The sequence below is a fragment of the Canis lupus genome, chromosome 7, assembly GCF_048164855.1.
Source record: "Canis lupus baileyi chromosome 7, mCanLup2.hap1, whole genome shotgun sequence".
NCBI classification, from domain to species: Eukaryota; Metazoa; Chordata; class Mammalia; order Carnivora; family Canidae; genus Canis; species Canis lupus.
The window spans coordinates 43,555,398-43,573,656 of record NC_132844.1 but is presented as its reverse complement, the minus strand read 5'-3'; positions in this window follow the sequence as shown (position 1 = coordinate 43,573,656).

The following is an 18,259-nucleotide window of genomic DNA, read 5'->3' as shown; positions in this document are numbered from 1 at the left end:
ATTTTTTGGGGTGGGGAGTGTTATGTTTTTGTTTGTTGTTTCTTGCTTGCGTGCTTGTTTTTATGAATTTTATCCCTTGGACTTATTTCACCTTTTCTTTCAGTAATAGCACTTGCCTTCATCCTAATGATAGGGAGAGATAAATAACCTAGCCTGGGATAATCATATTTTTCTAATTCTCTGGGCATGAATTTTGGGCTTAGAATAACATATGTCCAGTGACACTACAGGATTTTATATAGAGAATGTACCCAATTATTCAATAAATATTTTTTTAGTTTCTTTTTTATTTTTGAGTTTCAAATATATGAATGTGTTTTTGCTATACTAGGAGCACTATATGTGTGTTATTAAAAATTAATCAGGAAATAAGGATAAGGATTTTGAAGATGAATAGAAAGTTACAAATTTAAAGGGAGTATCTGCCATTATTGAGAAAGTGAAGTATGAGCAAAACTTTGAAGAGACAGAAAGACAAGAAACTTTTTGGATATTTGAATCTGGGTGAAGTAAATCAATCTTCCTTAGTATTCAACATCAAGATAGGTCTGAGATTTTACCCTATTTGTAAGCTAATGCTATGTGACCTCCTATGATTTTATGAATACTGATTGAAGATATAGGACTCCTGAGTCAGAGATAAAGGACAATTTGTTACTCATAGCCCTAGCAATAGGCAGAGAATCATCATTTTTACACTCTTTCTCAGAATCCCAATCCCCATATGAAGGAGGCCAGATTATATATGTATACAAATAGATCATGTTACATGAGTAGAACCCTGAGTTAAGGGTAACCAATCAATTTATGATGATGCTAAACATGCTTGGCCTTTGCTCTGGAGGAAGATATTATTTCTGTCTCCCAAGGCTGTTCATTATACAAATATCCTTGAAAAGATTGTCCAAAAAAAAAAAAAAAAAAGAGTAGTTAGTACTTCACTTTGCAAGACATGCAGAAACAAAAGACTAGATTCATACCGGACTTTACATGACTTTAAGGTATGAGAGAATAAAGTCTCCTCTGTACGTAAACTAGCTGGAGCAATTTGCCTTACACTTTCAAATGAATTAGGCTTGACTAATATATACATACATATACATTTATGTATGTGTCTTGAGTATATGTATTGAGGTTTTTTTAGTGTAGCTTTGTAATATTCCCTATATTCATTTCTTATAGCATATCATTGGACATCTTTCTGTCATTCTAAAAATATCCAACTGGATTATTATGTGAATTGTTACTAGTGTTTATTAAAACTTCTTGATTCATTTTTTTTTATCACATATCCTAATACTAACTTTTTAGGAAAATCTTAGTAATTGTGAAATGTAAGCTTTATTTACTGCTTTTATCACATTTTAAGTAACCCAAATCCTATATATCTAGTAATTCAGATTATAGTCAACTCTTTTTAGATACATGAAGTTGCAATTGATTATATAATTTTAATAAATTGCATTCCTCATGTATTTTTTCAAATAGAAAATTGAGAAATATCTTTCTTTTTTGTTGTTTTACATAATTAATTTACTTAAAATGTCAAATTGGTGGAAAGTGGTATACATGTTTTTCAAAGTTGTTTACATACTGGTCTTTGTATAGAAGGTTCATGGGCTTCATTACTAGGGAATATGCTAAAATACATATTTTGCACTGTCTTAGCCAAATTGCCTGGGTTAAAATCCCAATTGTGCAACTTACTAGCAATATGGCCTGAGAAAGTTTATTTAACTTCTCTTATTCTCCATTTTTTAAAGATTTATTTATTTGCTTATTTGAAATAGAGTGAGAGAGGAGGTTCAGAAGGAGAGGGAGAAAAGAGAGAGAAAATCTGAAGCTGACTTCCCACTGAGTGCAGAGCCAGACACAGGCCTCAATCCCACAACCATGAGATCATAACCTGAGCTGAAATTAAAAGTGGGATGCTCAACTGATTGAACCACCTATACACCCCACTCTCCATTTCTGTGTATATATGAGAAGAATAATTATTTCACTGTCTCCAATGGCTACTATAAGGAGTACATGAGCTTTTTTTTTTCTTTCTGTAAATCAGTTAGAACAGAGCTTGGCACATAGTAGTAATATAATATTTTAGTTGTAGTTCTTATATTTTATCTCATTTCCTTGTGACTATATGCACGTATCTATAAGATGGTTGGCTGCTATTATAATACAGCTTACGGGTATTGGAGGTTTTCTCTGGGCATAGCTAAGTAGCCCATATGGAAATCAAACATGCCATTCACTTTATTTGAACCAAGCTAAAACCAGATGAGCAAATTAGCCTGGATACAGAGTTGGCTGCAGTGGGTAAGTCATAAAATAAGGGAATTGATTTGGAACTAGAGTCTCATCCATTCCTGAACTCAAAGTAAACACATGCATACTACTCTGTGTCACTGTTTTACATCAGATATTTCTGTGTGGAATTATTAGTATTCTAGGGAGGCCTTTTCTGTGTAAGAACAGATTTATTTATGTTGCAGAGATAATAGGTCTATAATGGGAAGGGTAATGTAGATCTGTACTGAGGGCATAATGCTGCGATTCGTGTGGCTTGTTAAGATCAGTGGGTGCACACAGAGACAATAACAATAAGAAAATGATGAGATGATCATTATGTGTTTTAAACCATAGTTAATTACACAAATTACACATATTAAGTGAAAGAGAATTAACCACTCACTTTGTACGTGCCTATTTGTAACAATAGGTGGCCTGATGAATATAAGAAAACAAGAAATTAAAAGAAGACCCAATCTCTCAAAAAACATCATGAGAACTAGAACAATATTGTATGGTTCCTGCTATTGTTAGGTATTTTCACTTTGTAAGTTCACTGTAAAAAATAATAAGAAAAATAATGGATGTATATAAAATACAGCAAAAGTGTAATACAATCACACACACACACACACACACACACACAGACACACAGTCCTTCAAGTTTTCAAAGTCCTAGAATTTAATACTGAATGGATCATTCTCCCATATTTATAATTCCTGGTAAAACATCTCTAGAATTAAGCTCTGGACTCTAGCTTATGTAATAATACGGATTAAAGAGCAGTATTAAAAATATAATCAAAAAGTTTCAAAGTTTGAGTAAGAATTTATAGGGGGAAGGGCATGGAGAATTTCTGCTTCTTAGCCAGGGGAAGAAAAAGGAGGATTAAATAACATATTTCAACTATGGAAACTATTATTTTTCTCACATATTTTCTATACTTAATGGGCTGTGAGAATTTTAACTACCATTTTGGTAATTCTTTTTTCTAACCTGGAATCAGTATGTTAAAATCTTCAGATATCATATTTATGTGCAAAGTAGGCAATCTTATCACAATATTATGCCACTATCCTCAAAACCTCCAACTTTTTTGTATCTTGGGAATCAGCAAATCTTATTCATGGTTTCCATGAGTAAAAGAAGCTGCCCTCAATAAAGCTGGAAATTTTAGACAAATGAATTCTATGGAGGAATAATTATGGGATTTTAAAGAGGGTAAACCTGCATTAACCAGTTTGCTCATATTTAAAGTCTAATTTTTTCTGTGTCATGAGTATGATAGCTTTGCCACTCCCCTTTTCCACCATTAAAGAGTTATCCTTGCGAAACATAAATTAAGTCTTATTGTGACTTTACTCAGAATCATCCAAAGTTTTCTCACTTAAATCAGTGACAAGCTTGGGATGCCTGGGTGGCTCAGTCAGTTGAACCACAGGCTCTTGGTTTCAGCTCAGATCATGATCTCATGAGTCCTGGGATAGAGCTCCAGTGTCAGGCTCCACACTCAGCAGGGAGTCTGAAGAGTCTCTCCCTCTGCCCCTCCCCCCACTCAGACACACAAAGTCTTTCTCTCTCAACTAAATCTTTTTTTTTTTTTCTAAGATTTTATGTATTTATTCATGAGAGACACACACAGAGAGAGAGGCAGAGACACAGGCAGAGGGAGAAACAGGCTCCATGCAGGGACCCTGATGTGGGACTTCATTATGGGACTCTAGGATCATGTCCTGGACTGAAGGCAGGCACTAAACTGCTGAGCCTCCCAGGGATCCCCATATCTCAAATAAATCTTAAAAAAAAATAAATCATTGAAAAAGTCAAGTTGTTTTTTTTTTTTTTTTAAGATTTTACTTATTTATTTATGGAGACACAGAGAGAGAGGCAGAGACATAGACAAGAGGGAGAAGCAGGGTCCCCACTGAGCAGGGAGTCTAGGTGGGACTCGATCCCAGGATCCCAGGACCCCAGGACCCAAGGATCATGACCTGACCTGAAGACAGCTGCTCAACCACTGAGCCACTCAGGTGCTCCCTAAAAGTCAAATTTTTAAATTGTCTTTTAGGACCTCTATATTCAGTCAGTCCCCACTACATTTCTGAAGTCATCTATTAGTCATCCCAACCCCTTTTCTCTAGCCAGAGGTCTTTTCCTCCATCCTAAACAAACCAAATGTGTTCCCAGGTCACCTTTGCACATGCTTTCTCAATACCTACCATGTTCTTCTCAAATACACACAACTCATTCCCTTTATTCTTTAAACTCCTAATCAGTGTTCCCCATCAGTAAGACCTTTGTAGATCAACCAACATAAATTAGGAAGATATTACCTCTGCATGTTGATATCTTGACCAGCTATACATATCTCTGTTGGAGTTTGTCATCATTTGAGTTATGTATTTATTTATGTTGTATTTCTTTCTGATATACATTGTATGAATGCAGGTATTTTGTATGTTATTTTAAATTCTATATCTATCTATCTATCTATCTATCTATCTATCTATCATCTATCTATCTGCCTCTGTATCCCTAGCACTTAAAGCAATGCTAGACACAGAGCATAACTTCAATATTTATGTTAAATGAATGAAAAATTGGAAGCATGAATGAATGGCATTGTCACTATTGATATGTTTGCCTCATTTTTCTTATTAAAATTTAATTCTGAGAGGGTAGCTCCTCCTGTAGTTAGTTAAAAGATAATCACTGAATAAGCTATGATTGATTAATATGTGTTTGTTGACATTTAAATAACTAACAGAAAATGATGGTAACTCATTAAGGAACAGCATGAAAGAAGAAATGGTTTGATTGCATTTTAAGATGTTTGAGATGGAAGTAGCAGTGGTCCTAATAAATAGACTGAAGAGCACATTAAGATTGTGGTGGGTCAATGTTTGCATCATAGTATAATCACTCAACAATTAACAAATGCTTATTGAGTGCCTATGTTATGCTAAACATTTTGCCAGGACTTGAAGTTATAATAGGGAGAAAGCCGCTACATCTGGTCTCCAAGGACTTGCAGTCAACTGGAGAAACAGAAGTAACCAAATGGTGAATAGAGTGTGATAAGATATTGTGTAGGATGGCACCTAACTCAGTCATGGGGATAAGAGGAATATTACTGTATCACACTATACATCTTACCGCATAATTTAAGAATAAATAGCATGGCTTTAATTAAGCATTTAAAATTAATCTGTATATCACTTTACTAAGATGTTTAAAATAAACCAATGTGAAGGGAGAATACAGTGAAAAAAATGTTGAAAAACTGTAAAACCAAAAAAGATAGTTTTCAGAGACAGCCATAAATTGAGAGAAATTCTCTAGCATATCTAATTTGAACAATAGAAGTCCAAAATGACAGGAATTAGAAGTAATAGGAATCTGTAAAAGTAGTAGTATAAAGTGGAAAATAGGAGACTTGGTTAAAAGTCTCTCTTTAAAGCAATTAGACATTCTTATTCTCTCCATAGTCTGAAAAGTTGGGAAGCTTTCCCTCCTCCAACCCAAAAGAACAAGATAAGATTGAGACTCAGGGGGCAGCCCTGGGTGGCTCAGTGGTTTAGCACCACCTTCCGCCCAGGGCCTGATCCTGGAGACCAGGGATCGAGTCCCATGTCAGGCTCCCTGCATGGAGCCTGCCTCTCCCTCTGCCTGTGTCTCTGCCTCTCTCTCTGTCTCCCTCTCTGTGTCTCTCATGAATAAATAAATAAAATCTTAAAAAAAAAAAAAGATTGAGACTCAGGAAAACTAGACTTACCAGTAAAAAAAAGTATGAGTACTATAGTAAAGAAAAGATGGATTGATTAAATTGAAGTCTATTTAGAAAGCAGTAAAACTATTAATCCTTTCCCCTAGTTGAGCCTGAGAACATTACCAACTGGATCTATATATTCTATGAGAGATTTAATGGCTTCCTCTTTGGGAAACTGTGACAAAATTTAAACAAACAGGGCAGCCCTGGTGGCTCAGCGGTTTAGCGCCTGCCTTGAGCCCAGGGCGTGATCCTGGAGACCCAGGATCAAGTCCCGCGTCTGGCTCCCTGCATGGAGCCTGCTTGTGTCTCTGCCTCTCTTTCTGTGTGTGTGTGTGTGTGTGTGTGTGTGTGTGTGTGTCATGAATAAATAAATAAAATCTTATTAAAAAATTTAAACAAACAAATAAAAGAAAAAACCCAAAACATTATACATAATGAATTGATCCAGTCATAATAACCAAGAGTAAAGCATTGACTCATAAAGGCTTTCTCAACAACAATCAGATGACAACCATGAAAATGTCTTCAAAATTCAAAATAAAACTATTTCTACGTAAAACATAAAAGTATGCCAAGACAAACTATTATTCGTGGATGAGATTAGAAGGACATTTTCAGGTATGCAGATTGTGAGAAAGTAAATTCCATTGCATGACTGGCACCTGTGGGGTATATTCCACCAAACTGAGAGAGACATCTACTAAGAAGATCTGTGATCCATGAAATAGTGGATTCACTCATAAAATAGATAAAGGAAATTCTCGGGATGATTGAAACTAAAGAAAAGTCTGAGAATAAGATTTTTGTAGGAGGCTGGTAGAGAACATAGTGAAAAATGGAGCAAGGAGACAGAACTTCAGAAGGAACATTTTGAAGAAGACAAAACTGAGAGATTATCATATAAGCTTGGATGTATTTCAAGAAGATGCATTCTTCCAAGGGAGAATTAATTCATAGGGACAATGGAAAATATGGAAATTAATAAATAAAACAGATATGTTAAATTAATCTTTATCAGTTTGCTTCCCTTCCTTTCTTTGTTCTACAATCCCCTACATTTGTTTTTGGGTTTTGTTTTGTTTTTGTAAAATCTACCCAGTAAGCTACTTGCATGTAAATTGTCATTTCAGGTTCTGCCTTTGGGAGAATCTAAAATAAGCTAATATGTATATATATGTGTGTGTGTGTATGTGTGTGTGTGTGTCAAAATATTATATTAGGACAGAATTGCAATTTTATATTTTATAAAAAATCACTCCTTAATTTGGCAAAAGATTTGAAAGAGAGGCATAGAAAAGACCAAAAACAAAACTGTTGTAGTAATTCAGATGAAAAAGGAAGATGTACTAAAACAAAATAATGAGATTGTGGAAGGAAGAAAGTAGATGAATATGAAAGCTAAGTCAGAGGTAGAATCAAAAGGAATTAGTGTTTGTTTTTGATTGTGGCAAATGAAAGTAAAAAGTCAAGGGAATTACTCTTTCTTAGGCAACTGAACAAATGGGTATGGTATACAGGAGGAAGGTCAGATTTAGAGAGTGGTTTCATAAATTGATTTTTTTTTTCAGAATTGAATATATTCCATTGCACTTGTACACATGTGATATTTAGGATTGGGGTTACAGAGTATGATGCACTGGAAATAATCAACTAAAGATTATGAAAATTTAAATGGTAATCGAATACTGATTTAGTATATCTCAGTATAATAATAATAATTAATGTTGTATAATAACATAACTTATATACTACTTTCCCATATAAGTTTTGGTTGTAAATTGCTGAATGTAATGCATAAAAATGGCATTAGAACTCCTTTTCAATTGTGTAGTGGGATGTCAACGGATAACATTGTTAGGCTAAGGGAACTCCCTAAGCTAAATTTGAATTTTCTCAATAACCCTGTTACTTTTAGTTTGGTTCAGAGTGACTACTCTTTTTAGTATTGCAGAGTAAGCAAAACCTATATTAGCATATAGAAAAACACACAAATTAAAAACTTATATAAACAGATAATCAAAAGGTAATTTCAACTATACATGAAACACACCATGATTATGAATTTGAAGACTGAAGCTTTTAATCTTATAGCAGTTTGATGATTTGGCCTAAGAATGCTGTTTCAGCTTGGAGGTGAACTAGAACTTACCTAAGGAAACTCACTTTCTTTTGGAAGACTGATTAGGATCCATGTTATGCCACTTCCAACTACAAAATTCTCTGAAAGAAGCTTCTACTGAGGATGAAAGTCACCAATGGAAACAAAGGTCCCGGAACTGCCATCTCCCATTCCTGTCTTTCAAATCAGCAAATCGAGACACTTATCTAGAGCAGATCTGGCTAGCTCAAATCAGTTCGGACATAGACTGATTCTGTAGATCATGACCCTAATTTCGTATAGTCACTTTGAAAAGAATGGACTCTTCCTGAATTTGACTGAGCAACTTCTTTTCATTGAACTGCTTTGAAAGCTACTTCTGTATATAGCACATTTTCCACAATAGAAATTCAAGGATTTTTCTATCTCAATACTGTCAGCCCAAATGACTTCAAGCAGTTTCAGTTCTGCCATCTGTAAGAGATGAATTTGTTCAATCAAGTTAAATCACTGTACCAGCTCAGTCACTGCACCAGAAAACATTCTACTTTTGTCTAACTGCTCTTATTCCAAGGTTATATTAATGTCTAAAGATTCACATTTTACCCCAAACCAGTCACTTAGATATTAGTAAAAATATATTTATAAAAAATAATTTATCTAATTTAAGAAGCCTCATGGAATATAATATATGTTTAGGTTTCTACTAAAAACTCTTAAGATTCATTTTTAACTAAAAATAATGTTTATTAGCCGAATTTTAACCTACATACTTTATATATATAGTGTATTCTAACTTCTTGATAATGTACACACACACACATGAACACATACAGGCTCATACGTAAAAGTCTCAAGTTCATCTTACCTTTAAATTTTCCTGATATTCTATGCCCTGGTTCAGCTTACATCAAGTCTTTTTACATGTCCAACTTTTATCATCTTCATTCTTTTCTCACCTACAACTATCCTTTAATATATATATATATATATATATATATATATATATAATTTATTTATTCAGGAGAGACACACAGAGAGAGACAGAGAGAAGCAGAGACACAGGCAGAGGGAGAAGCAGGCTCCATGCAGGGAGCCTGACACGGGACTCGATCCCAGGTCTCCAGGATCAGGCCCTGGGCTGAAGGCGGCGCTAAACCGTTGAGCCTCCCAGGCTGCCCCAGCACCCACAACTATCTTTAACCTGTCTAAATCCTTATCTAATGATACGAGCTCATTTATTTTTATTTGTTTTAATTTCCCAGGGGCTATACTAAAGTTATTTATCAGAGCACTGATAATACAGTAGGAAGACATGTTTAAAACTGCAGAACAGAGTATTTGATGTAGCTATAGGGAGTAATATTTGGTACCCTGAGTATGAAGTGACAAAAGCAGCCATCTTACTATTCCAAGGCCCCAATTTATGGTCCTGCTAATTCTAACACTCCCAATTGCCTTCAGTCCTTTGTACAAGCTCTTCCCACCAGCTTCTCACCAGTTATGTCTTTCTTCTCCTTCCATTACCTTGATTTATTCCTAAATAAGTTTTTGCTTAGAATCCCCAAACTGGTTAAGTACCAATAATATGTGATTTCATAGCATATTTCTCACAGAACTAAGAATAAACAAGAGACTTAGTTGTTTTTTTTTTTTTTTCTCTCACATTCTTCTGGATTATTTTGCCATTTACTCCTAATACTTTCTTTTATTATTTTTGAAATACTGCATTTTTAAAGAAAATTTTTTTCTTGTAAATGTAATATATATCCCCTGTGCAAACTTTGGAAAATTACACAAAATAAAATAACTCCATTCCATGAATTTTTTAGGCTCAAAAGTGACTTGTTGTCAGCATGCACATGGATAAGCTATAAAGTGACATAATTAAATATGTCACCTTGAAGTTATAAAATATATTCCTATGTATTCTCTGTTTAGACTCCAGAACCCTCCAAGGAGGTGACCAGGATAGATAGTGTAATCTAAACTTACACATGAGGGTTTTGCGATTTCTGTCAATCATTACATTGTTTTATAGGAATCATTGTTAATCTCTATTAAGTGCCCCTTGCATTTCCTACCCAAGGTTACTCCTAACAGGAGAGGCAGCCCGGGTGCCTCAGAGGTTTAGCGCCACCTTCAGCCCAGGGCCTGATCCTGGAGACCTGGGATAGAGTGCCACGTTGGGCTCCCTGCATGGAGCCTGCTCCTCCCTCTGCCTGTGTCTCTGCCTCTCTCTCTCCCTCTCTCTCTCCCTCTCTCTCTTCCTCTCTCTCTCCCTCTCTCTCTCTCTCTCATATATAAATGAATAAAACTTTTTTTTAAAAAAGAGGGTAACATGAGTTTGACCAGTATGTGAATAAGAGTTTTATTCCCATTTTACTTATGAGGACATTATGTTGCAGAGAAATTCAACTGCATAGCTAGTGAAAGAGTCAATAATACAACTATAGTTTTCACATTCAGATTCCTGAATTATTTACACTAATTGCTAAGTAACGTAATAAAAGGAAACCGTTTAGTACCCTGCCTAGAAAATAGCAAGTGTTCATTTACTATAAGTAATTATTATTAGTTTCCTTATTTTAAAAAGTAAAAGAGACTTTGTACTATTCTTGAAACTTCTCTTTAAATTTGGCATTACATTAAAAAGTTACCCCAAATGTCCCTATTTTTGCAGATACCAACCTAAAATATTTATAAACATAAAGGTAAGTAAAATATTATGATGCCTGGATTTGCTTTAAAATATTCTGCTAAATAACACAAGTGAAGGGGGTTAGATAAAACAACAGTAATAAAAGGCATAATGTGAATACGTGTTGATTTGGGAAATGATTACTTGCAAATCCATTGTCCTTTTCTCTGTATATGTTTGTACTTTAACAAAATAAAAAGTTAATATTAAATATACATGTATATGTAGAACCACCTATATAAATAGGTACCAAATAAAGATATATGTGCTAACATTAATAAAAAGGAAGAAGAGCTATTATAAAAATATTTGCATGTAAATGCATTGAATATCTATGATACAACTACCAGAAACCAATAAGATAAGTTGTCTGCTGAGAGGAAACCTGAAGTGTCCAGGTACCTGGCATGAGTGAGGGGCTATTCAATGTACCAAATAGAACATTAGGAACCATTTAAATGTGTTGTCTATTCAAAAGCACATTAAAAATTAATAGTTTCTGGTAAAACAAGCATAGGAACGTCTTTGAAGTGCCCACAGAAGTCTGTTTTTTTAAGGTAATAGGGATATTGAACTTAAGTAGAAACCCTATGTGTAAAGTCACTGATTAGAAAAGTCATTGATTGGACTGACAGCCTTCTTTATCTTAAGCAGTTATATAATGCAAACACAAAACAAAACACTTGAAAAATCATTGCTAATTTAGTTGATAAATTGGTTTTGTTGTTTCTGGAATATATTATAGATATAAGGCGTTAAATTAATTAAAAATTGTCTCTGACCACATACGCCATATAAACTAGTGGGGAAAATATATTTAATTAAAAACATAAAATCAAATTCATAATTATCAGTTATTAATACTACATTGCTAAGAGAAAATCATGATAAAGGGAGAGAACTAGAGAGGATCTGAGGAAATTACCTTTGGTATCATAAATATTAGGCAATTTAGGGGGAAAAGAGTGTTCAATAACCAATCAAAGGGGCAAGTTTAGAAATGCAGATTGAAAGCAAATGATCCTGGATCTTGTAAATTAGGCTATAGATCATTTATGTTTTTTTAAATGCAGAAGAAATCCCTAAAAGAATTTTGGAAGCCAGCTGATATTGACAGATACGCATTAAAACTATGCTTCCAAGTGGTAAGAAAAGTCCAGCTCCATTTAATATATTTTAAGACAATAATCTGAGTGATATATTAGAGTTCAGGGAGTGAAGATAACTAAATTTGAAACATATTCATAGATAAAATTGACAGGATCTAGTGATGATTGACACAGTTAAAAAAAAGAGTTAAATGGCTATGACAGTGACTCTTTGTGGCTTGGTCAATTACCCAATTATCTGAAAGAAGCCTACCCAAAGAATTGGGCTGTTATTAGAAATAGGGAGGACTGGAAGAGAGAGATTGGGGGAAAGGGAGAAAAATTATAACTAACTTTTGAAACTGTTGTCATCAATTTGGGTGTTTTAGTATCAAAATGCAGCCTGTGCTTAACACTAGGAACAAATCCAACAGCGAAGAATGTTCCTACTTTTTTTCTCTCCTACAGGAGCAGTAGATCTTGGTTTCATTACTGTCTGGCACAGACTTCTCTCTTCATTTAGAATGATCTGATATGAAAATGAGCTCAGTGCACAGAAGGAGAAATTCAGACTAGGAAAATTGCCTCCCATATGGCAGAGTAGTGAATACTGTTAAGGAAAAAATGAGGAATATTATCACCTTTATCAGAAAATGACACACAAAATGTCTCAAATTCCCAACGTCAATTAACCTGTTTGTTCAATGTCATTAGCAATTATAATTTACTAAGCAATTTTCATTGTTCATTTGGAACATTTCTTTATTTAGCCCTTTAGAAGTCAATTTTGAATTGGCATGTCACTTTGCCCCAGTAGATACCATGGAAACTAGGATAGGCAGGCTAAAAGAAGATTATTTTAAAATTACCTCTAAACATAATTCTCTTTTATAAAAGTATATATATATTTCTCCTTTAAACTGACACAAAACTGCTGACTGTTTTCTAAATTATTTTGTAAAAATGGCATTTTCATTTCAAATGACTTTAACACTTAAATAAGGTCATATAAAAATTTTGTGGTAATGATTTAACATTAATATTTAAATTGGTTCTAGCCTCAGATCAAGTTTTGACTTATGTTTAACTTTTTAAATGATAAAAACTTTAACTTATTATCATACTTCTTGTTGCAGTTTATTCTCGGATACTCTATGCTAAAACCCACTCAAAGAAGAAAAAGATAAATTCCAGTGTTATTGAGTCCTGAGCTAAACTGTAGGACTTTATTGTTAGTTTTCATTTTTCAGACCTCCAGAAATGGGATGTCTCAGGACTATGTTGGAAACTTCATATTCAGAGACAATCCCTTTCACCCACTCTAGACAGCTATGGTTAAAACCACCACTACTATCGGGGCTCTGGGTGGCTCAGTGGTTGAGCATCTATCTTTGGCTCAGGTTTTGATCCTGGGGTCCTGGAATCAAGAGTCTGCTTCTCCTTCCACCCATGTCTGTGCCTGTGTCTTAGCCTCTCTATCTGTATTTCTCATGAATAAATAAATAAAATCTTTTAAAAAAATGAAATGAAATTTTAAAAAAAGCCCCAACCACTATCTATACACAGATAATGGTCTGCTTTTATAAATGCTGGATTTAGCTGTTCAATTAAGCTTGTTGTTAATAAGTATCAGCATAAAATCTGAAAGGAAATTGTTCTTCAGGCTTGGGAAAAGTGTATATTGGGAATAATAACAAATAAGCTGTTGTGGACCAAAACTATGCCAGCCAATTTGAAAATACTCAAATCATTCTGTGATTTTCATGTGTTTCCATGTATGTATGTATGTGTGTGTATTACAAATGAAAACTACTTTTAACCTGGGATTTTTATTTGTATATATATATATATATATATATATATATATATATACAAATAAAATATATATATACATATATATATATATGTCTTCTTTTCTACTACAGGATGGAAATAGTGGATATCAAGGCCAAGTATTCCTGGCCAATTGCATGAGATACTAAAACAATGAAATGAATTATTAGTGTAGATTAATTTTCTACTCTGTGCTTCTCTTGACTAATATCTGGTAATCTTGTGTGTTTTACCTCAGATGTCTCTTCTTTTAAGATATCCCCAAACACACATGCACACTAAAAGTTACACGCTTTTAGTGAGTACAGCTATTACAGTACTAACTATTCTATATTATAATGGCCTCTTTTATGTTTTTAATCTTTCTTCCTCATTAAGACTATTATAATATTGAAAGCAATATCTTCTTTCCATTCAAAATATGGTACAATGCTATGGGTACACTGAAGCTTACTCTATATTTTCTTCCTGGACACACAGAAAAATTACAGCTCTTATGTTGTAAAATGCAGCCATGTGAATATTTCTGGGCAAAGAGAGCTAAGTGACATTTTTCACTTCTGGACTGGATCTACAAATACTCTCCACCTTCCCTGAAACAACTACTGTGGGAGACATGTTGAGGAAATGGAACATTCATTAATCTAACTTACAATGTAAACGTATAGAATGAGGGATATATTACTTCTGTTAGCTAGTCACTGAATTTTGAGGGTTAATTTGTTTACCACAGCTCATTGTTACCTATCCTGAGTAATAGTGTCCTGAGAGCCTAGAAAAATGCTTGACTTACATTATTTAAAAAAAGAAAAAAATTCTCTGAATAAATGAACATACATCTTCTCTTCAGCTGAAATTCCAAATGTCACTAACTTTGAAAATAGATATTCATATTGCAGCATTCCCATGAATCAAAGAAGTTTCTTTGTCATTCATATTCTTTATGATTTACTACACATGGTGCTTACTGATGTCAAGAACCTTGAAGGATCTGAGATGTTACCCTGTTAGAAAGCTAACAAGTTAGGCTGCTGCAGTTTCATGAATGCTGGCAGAAGACATGAGACTTCTGGGTCAGAGATAAATGACTTACCAATCACAACAGCAAGGAGCATGTGTTTCATGTTTTGCCTTAGTTTTACTAGCCCCAGTTCCCACAGAGTGATGCAGAGTGACTCAGAGGTTGCTGATATATCACCTCACATCCATTAGAATGGATATTATCAAAAAAGGCAAGAAATAAAAAATTCTGGTGATGATGTGGAGAAAAAAGAATACTTGGACATTGTTGGTAGAAATGTAAATTGTTATCATCTCTAGAGAAAACAGCTTAGAGTTTCCTCAAACAATTCAATATGGAACTACCGTATGATCTAGTAATTCCATTTCTAGATATATAGCCAAAGGAAATGAAATCAGGATCTAGAAGAGATATCTTCATTCCCATCTCTACAGAATTAGTGACATTAGGTAAGACATGGAAACAACCAAGTGTCCATTAGCAGTTGAGGGGACAAAAAAATGTGATATGTGATCCTTGCAAAAGCTATTGCAGAGCAGCTGCAGCTATGATGATTTTAATTTGGGGGGAGGTATCCAAAAATTTGGTGAAAGTTCATTTGGTGAATCATTTAGGAAACTTTCCTTTGACAAATTTGCTTTGAGTAAATTGGTCATTGGTGATTTTTTGCTAATTAGCCAATACTAGAAAAAAAATCAGGGTGTTTGGTCAGGATTTAGCTTTGGTGGCCTCTAAACAGTGTTAGGTTGGTTCTGTTTGTGGTGAAAGAGTATACAAAGTGAAGCTTACTACAAATTATGAGGAGGGAATAAAACAGAAATAAATATTAAGAGGTTTCTCAAAAAGCTATTACTTTTTAAAAATCAGCTTAAGTTTGAGTATAGTAGGTAGGGGTAGGCCTGGACAGATCAGTAAATGGCCTAGATAAGCAGCACCCTTAAAGAAAAATTCCTTAAAAAAAAAAAAAAAAAAGGTTGCATTTATTTACTCATGAGAGACACACAGAGAGAGGCAGAGACACAGGCAGAGGGAGAAGCAGGCTCCATGCAGGGAGCCTGATGTGGGACTCGATCCCAGGTCTCCAGGATCACGCCCTGGGCAGAAGGCAACACTAAACCGCTGAGCCACCCGGGCTGTCCATCTATGCAAAAGTATATTTTTAAATTTGTAGGAAGATTAAAATAAGAAATACATAGCTAGAATTGTTTAAATTATAAAGCCAAATGTTTTGTTTGTATTCTTCTCTGAAAAAGGAAACAGTAAATTATTGTCATGTTTATCTTTATACATCACTATAATTCTGAGAATCAAACTAAAATGTATATTGGAGACATCTCAAGTTGAATTCTTATACATGAGAATTTTCTTAATGTTATTATTATTATTTACCATTTTAATGTTGGTGATATTTTGTGTTTCTATTTTTGTTTCTTATTTCTCTGTATACATTGTAATTTTATTTCTTGCCATATTTAATTCTTTTCTATGTTAATTAGTGTTCCCTTATTTTTTGAACAGTAAGATTTAATACAGGATTGATAAAATTCAAATTTTGCTTGTATATTTTATGTTTGTTTTTTAATGTGAAAATATCAAACATAATATATGCATTGATCAAATAGCTTTACTGACACAAAAACTGAGATCATCAAAAGATATATACAGCATGAATAACATTGATAATAAGTCAATTCAGTGACTAATTAAGGTTTCTATCTATTGCCATGCCTTTTGTGACTAGTGTTTACTATTTTCTCAGTTTTTAGTGAGAATTTTTCAGTAAGTTTCATCATTTCCTTTTTCTTCTTCATGTTTTTATTTCAATTCCAGTTAGTTAACATACAGCATAATATTAGTTTCATGTGTAGAATTTAGTGATTCATCACTTACATATAACATACAGTGCCCAAAAAAAAGAACATACAGTGCTCATCACAAGTACCCTCCCTAATACCATCACATATTTAACCCATTCTTCTGCTCATCTCCCCTTCAGTAACCCTCAGTTTTTTCTCTCTTTTCATTGAGTCTGTTTTATGATTTGCCTTTCTCTCTCCCTCTATGTTCACCTATTTTATTTCTCAAATTCCATATATGAGTGAAATCATACAATATGTCTTTCCCTAACTGACTTATTTTTCTTAGCTTAATGTACTCTAGCTGCATCCACATCATTGCCAATGGCAAGATTTCATTCTTTTTTGAAGGTTGAGTTATATATATAAATATATATATCATGACTTCTTTATTCATTCATCATTCAGTGGACATGTGGGCTCTTTCCATAATTTGGCTATTGTTGATAATAGTGCAATAAACATGGGGCACATGTAGGTATCCTTTTGAATCAGTATTTTTGTATCCTCTGTGTAGATACCTAGTAATATAATTGCTACAAGTCCTATTTTTAACTTTTTGAGGGAACCTCCATATTGTTTTCCAGAGCAATTGCTCCAGCTTGTATCCCACAACCCCCACAATAGTGTAAGAGAGTTCCCCTTTCTCCACATCATTTCCTTACATAAATGATTCCCTTATGATTTTAAGACTTTAGTTTGACCTCGTCACATTATTGTATCAATGAAGTATCCAGGGAATGTGACACTCTTCCTAAAATAGTAGGCTGTTGATTTCTTTCAATATTCTTCCCAGGGAATAATATTTAGTATAAATTTTATTAAAGGGAGGATTTTATTGGTTTAAAAACCTTAGCAAACTGTTATTCTTTGTAGATGTGATAATTCAAACAGCAGTGTCAAATCAGTTTTTTTTTTCTATTTACATATCTTCACTTTGTTTTGTTGTCTTTTCTCGTACAACAAAATAGCATAATGTAGAAGACAAAATCTGTGGATCCATGTGTGGACTTCAAAGGGTGCACTGATGTCTAAAATTTTACACATATTTTTGTGCATGTGTACATGGGTAAGAATTTTTTTTTCCTTTGAAGAAGGAACCCATAGCTTTTATTATTTTTTAAGGAATTTATGATTGGAAAACAGTTTAAAAAGGTACATATTAAAATTATTTCAGGGACACCTGGATGGCTTAGCAGTGGAGCATCTGCCTTTGGCCCAGAGCATGATCTTGGAGTCCCAGGATGGAGTCCCATGTCAGGCTCCTTGCATGGAGCCTGCTTCTCCCTCTGCCTCTGCCTCTGCCTCTCTTGCTCTGTGTCTCTCATGGATTAAAAAAAAAATTGTTAAAAATACTTTTTAAAAATCTCACAGATATTTAAATTATTTACCATTTGGCATACAAGCTATACCATCTCAAATTCAGTGGAAAAGTGTGCTTTTCATATTTTCCCATTTTCGAGGAGATTCCTTTCCTTTCCTTTCCTTTCCTTTCCTTTCCTTTCCTTTCCTTTCCTTTCCTTTCCTTCCTTTCCTTTCCTTTTTTCCTTTCCTTCTTTCCTTCCTTTGTCATAGTAATGCAAATATTCTTAACACA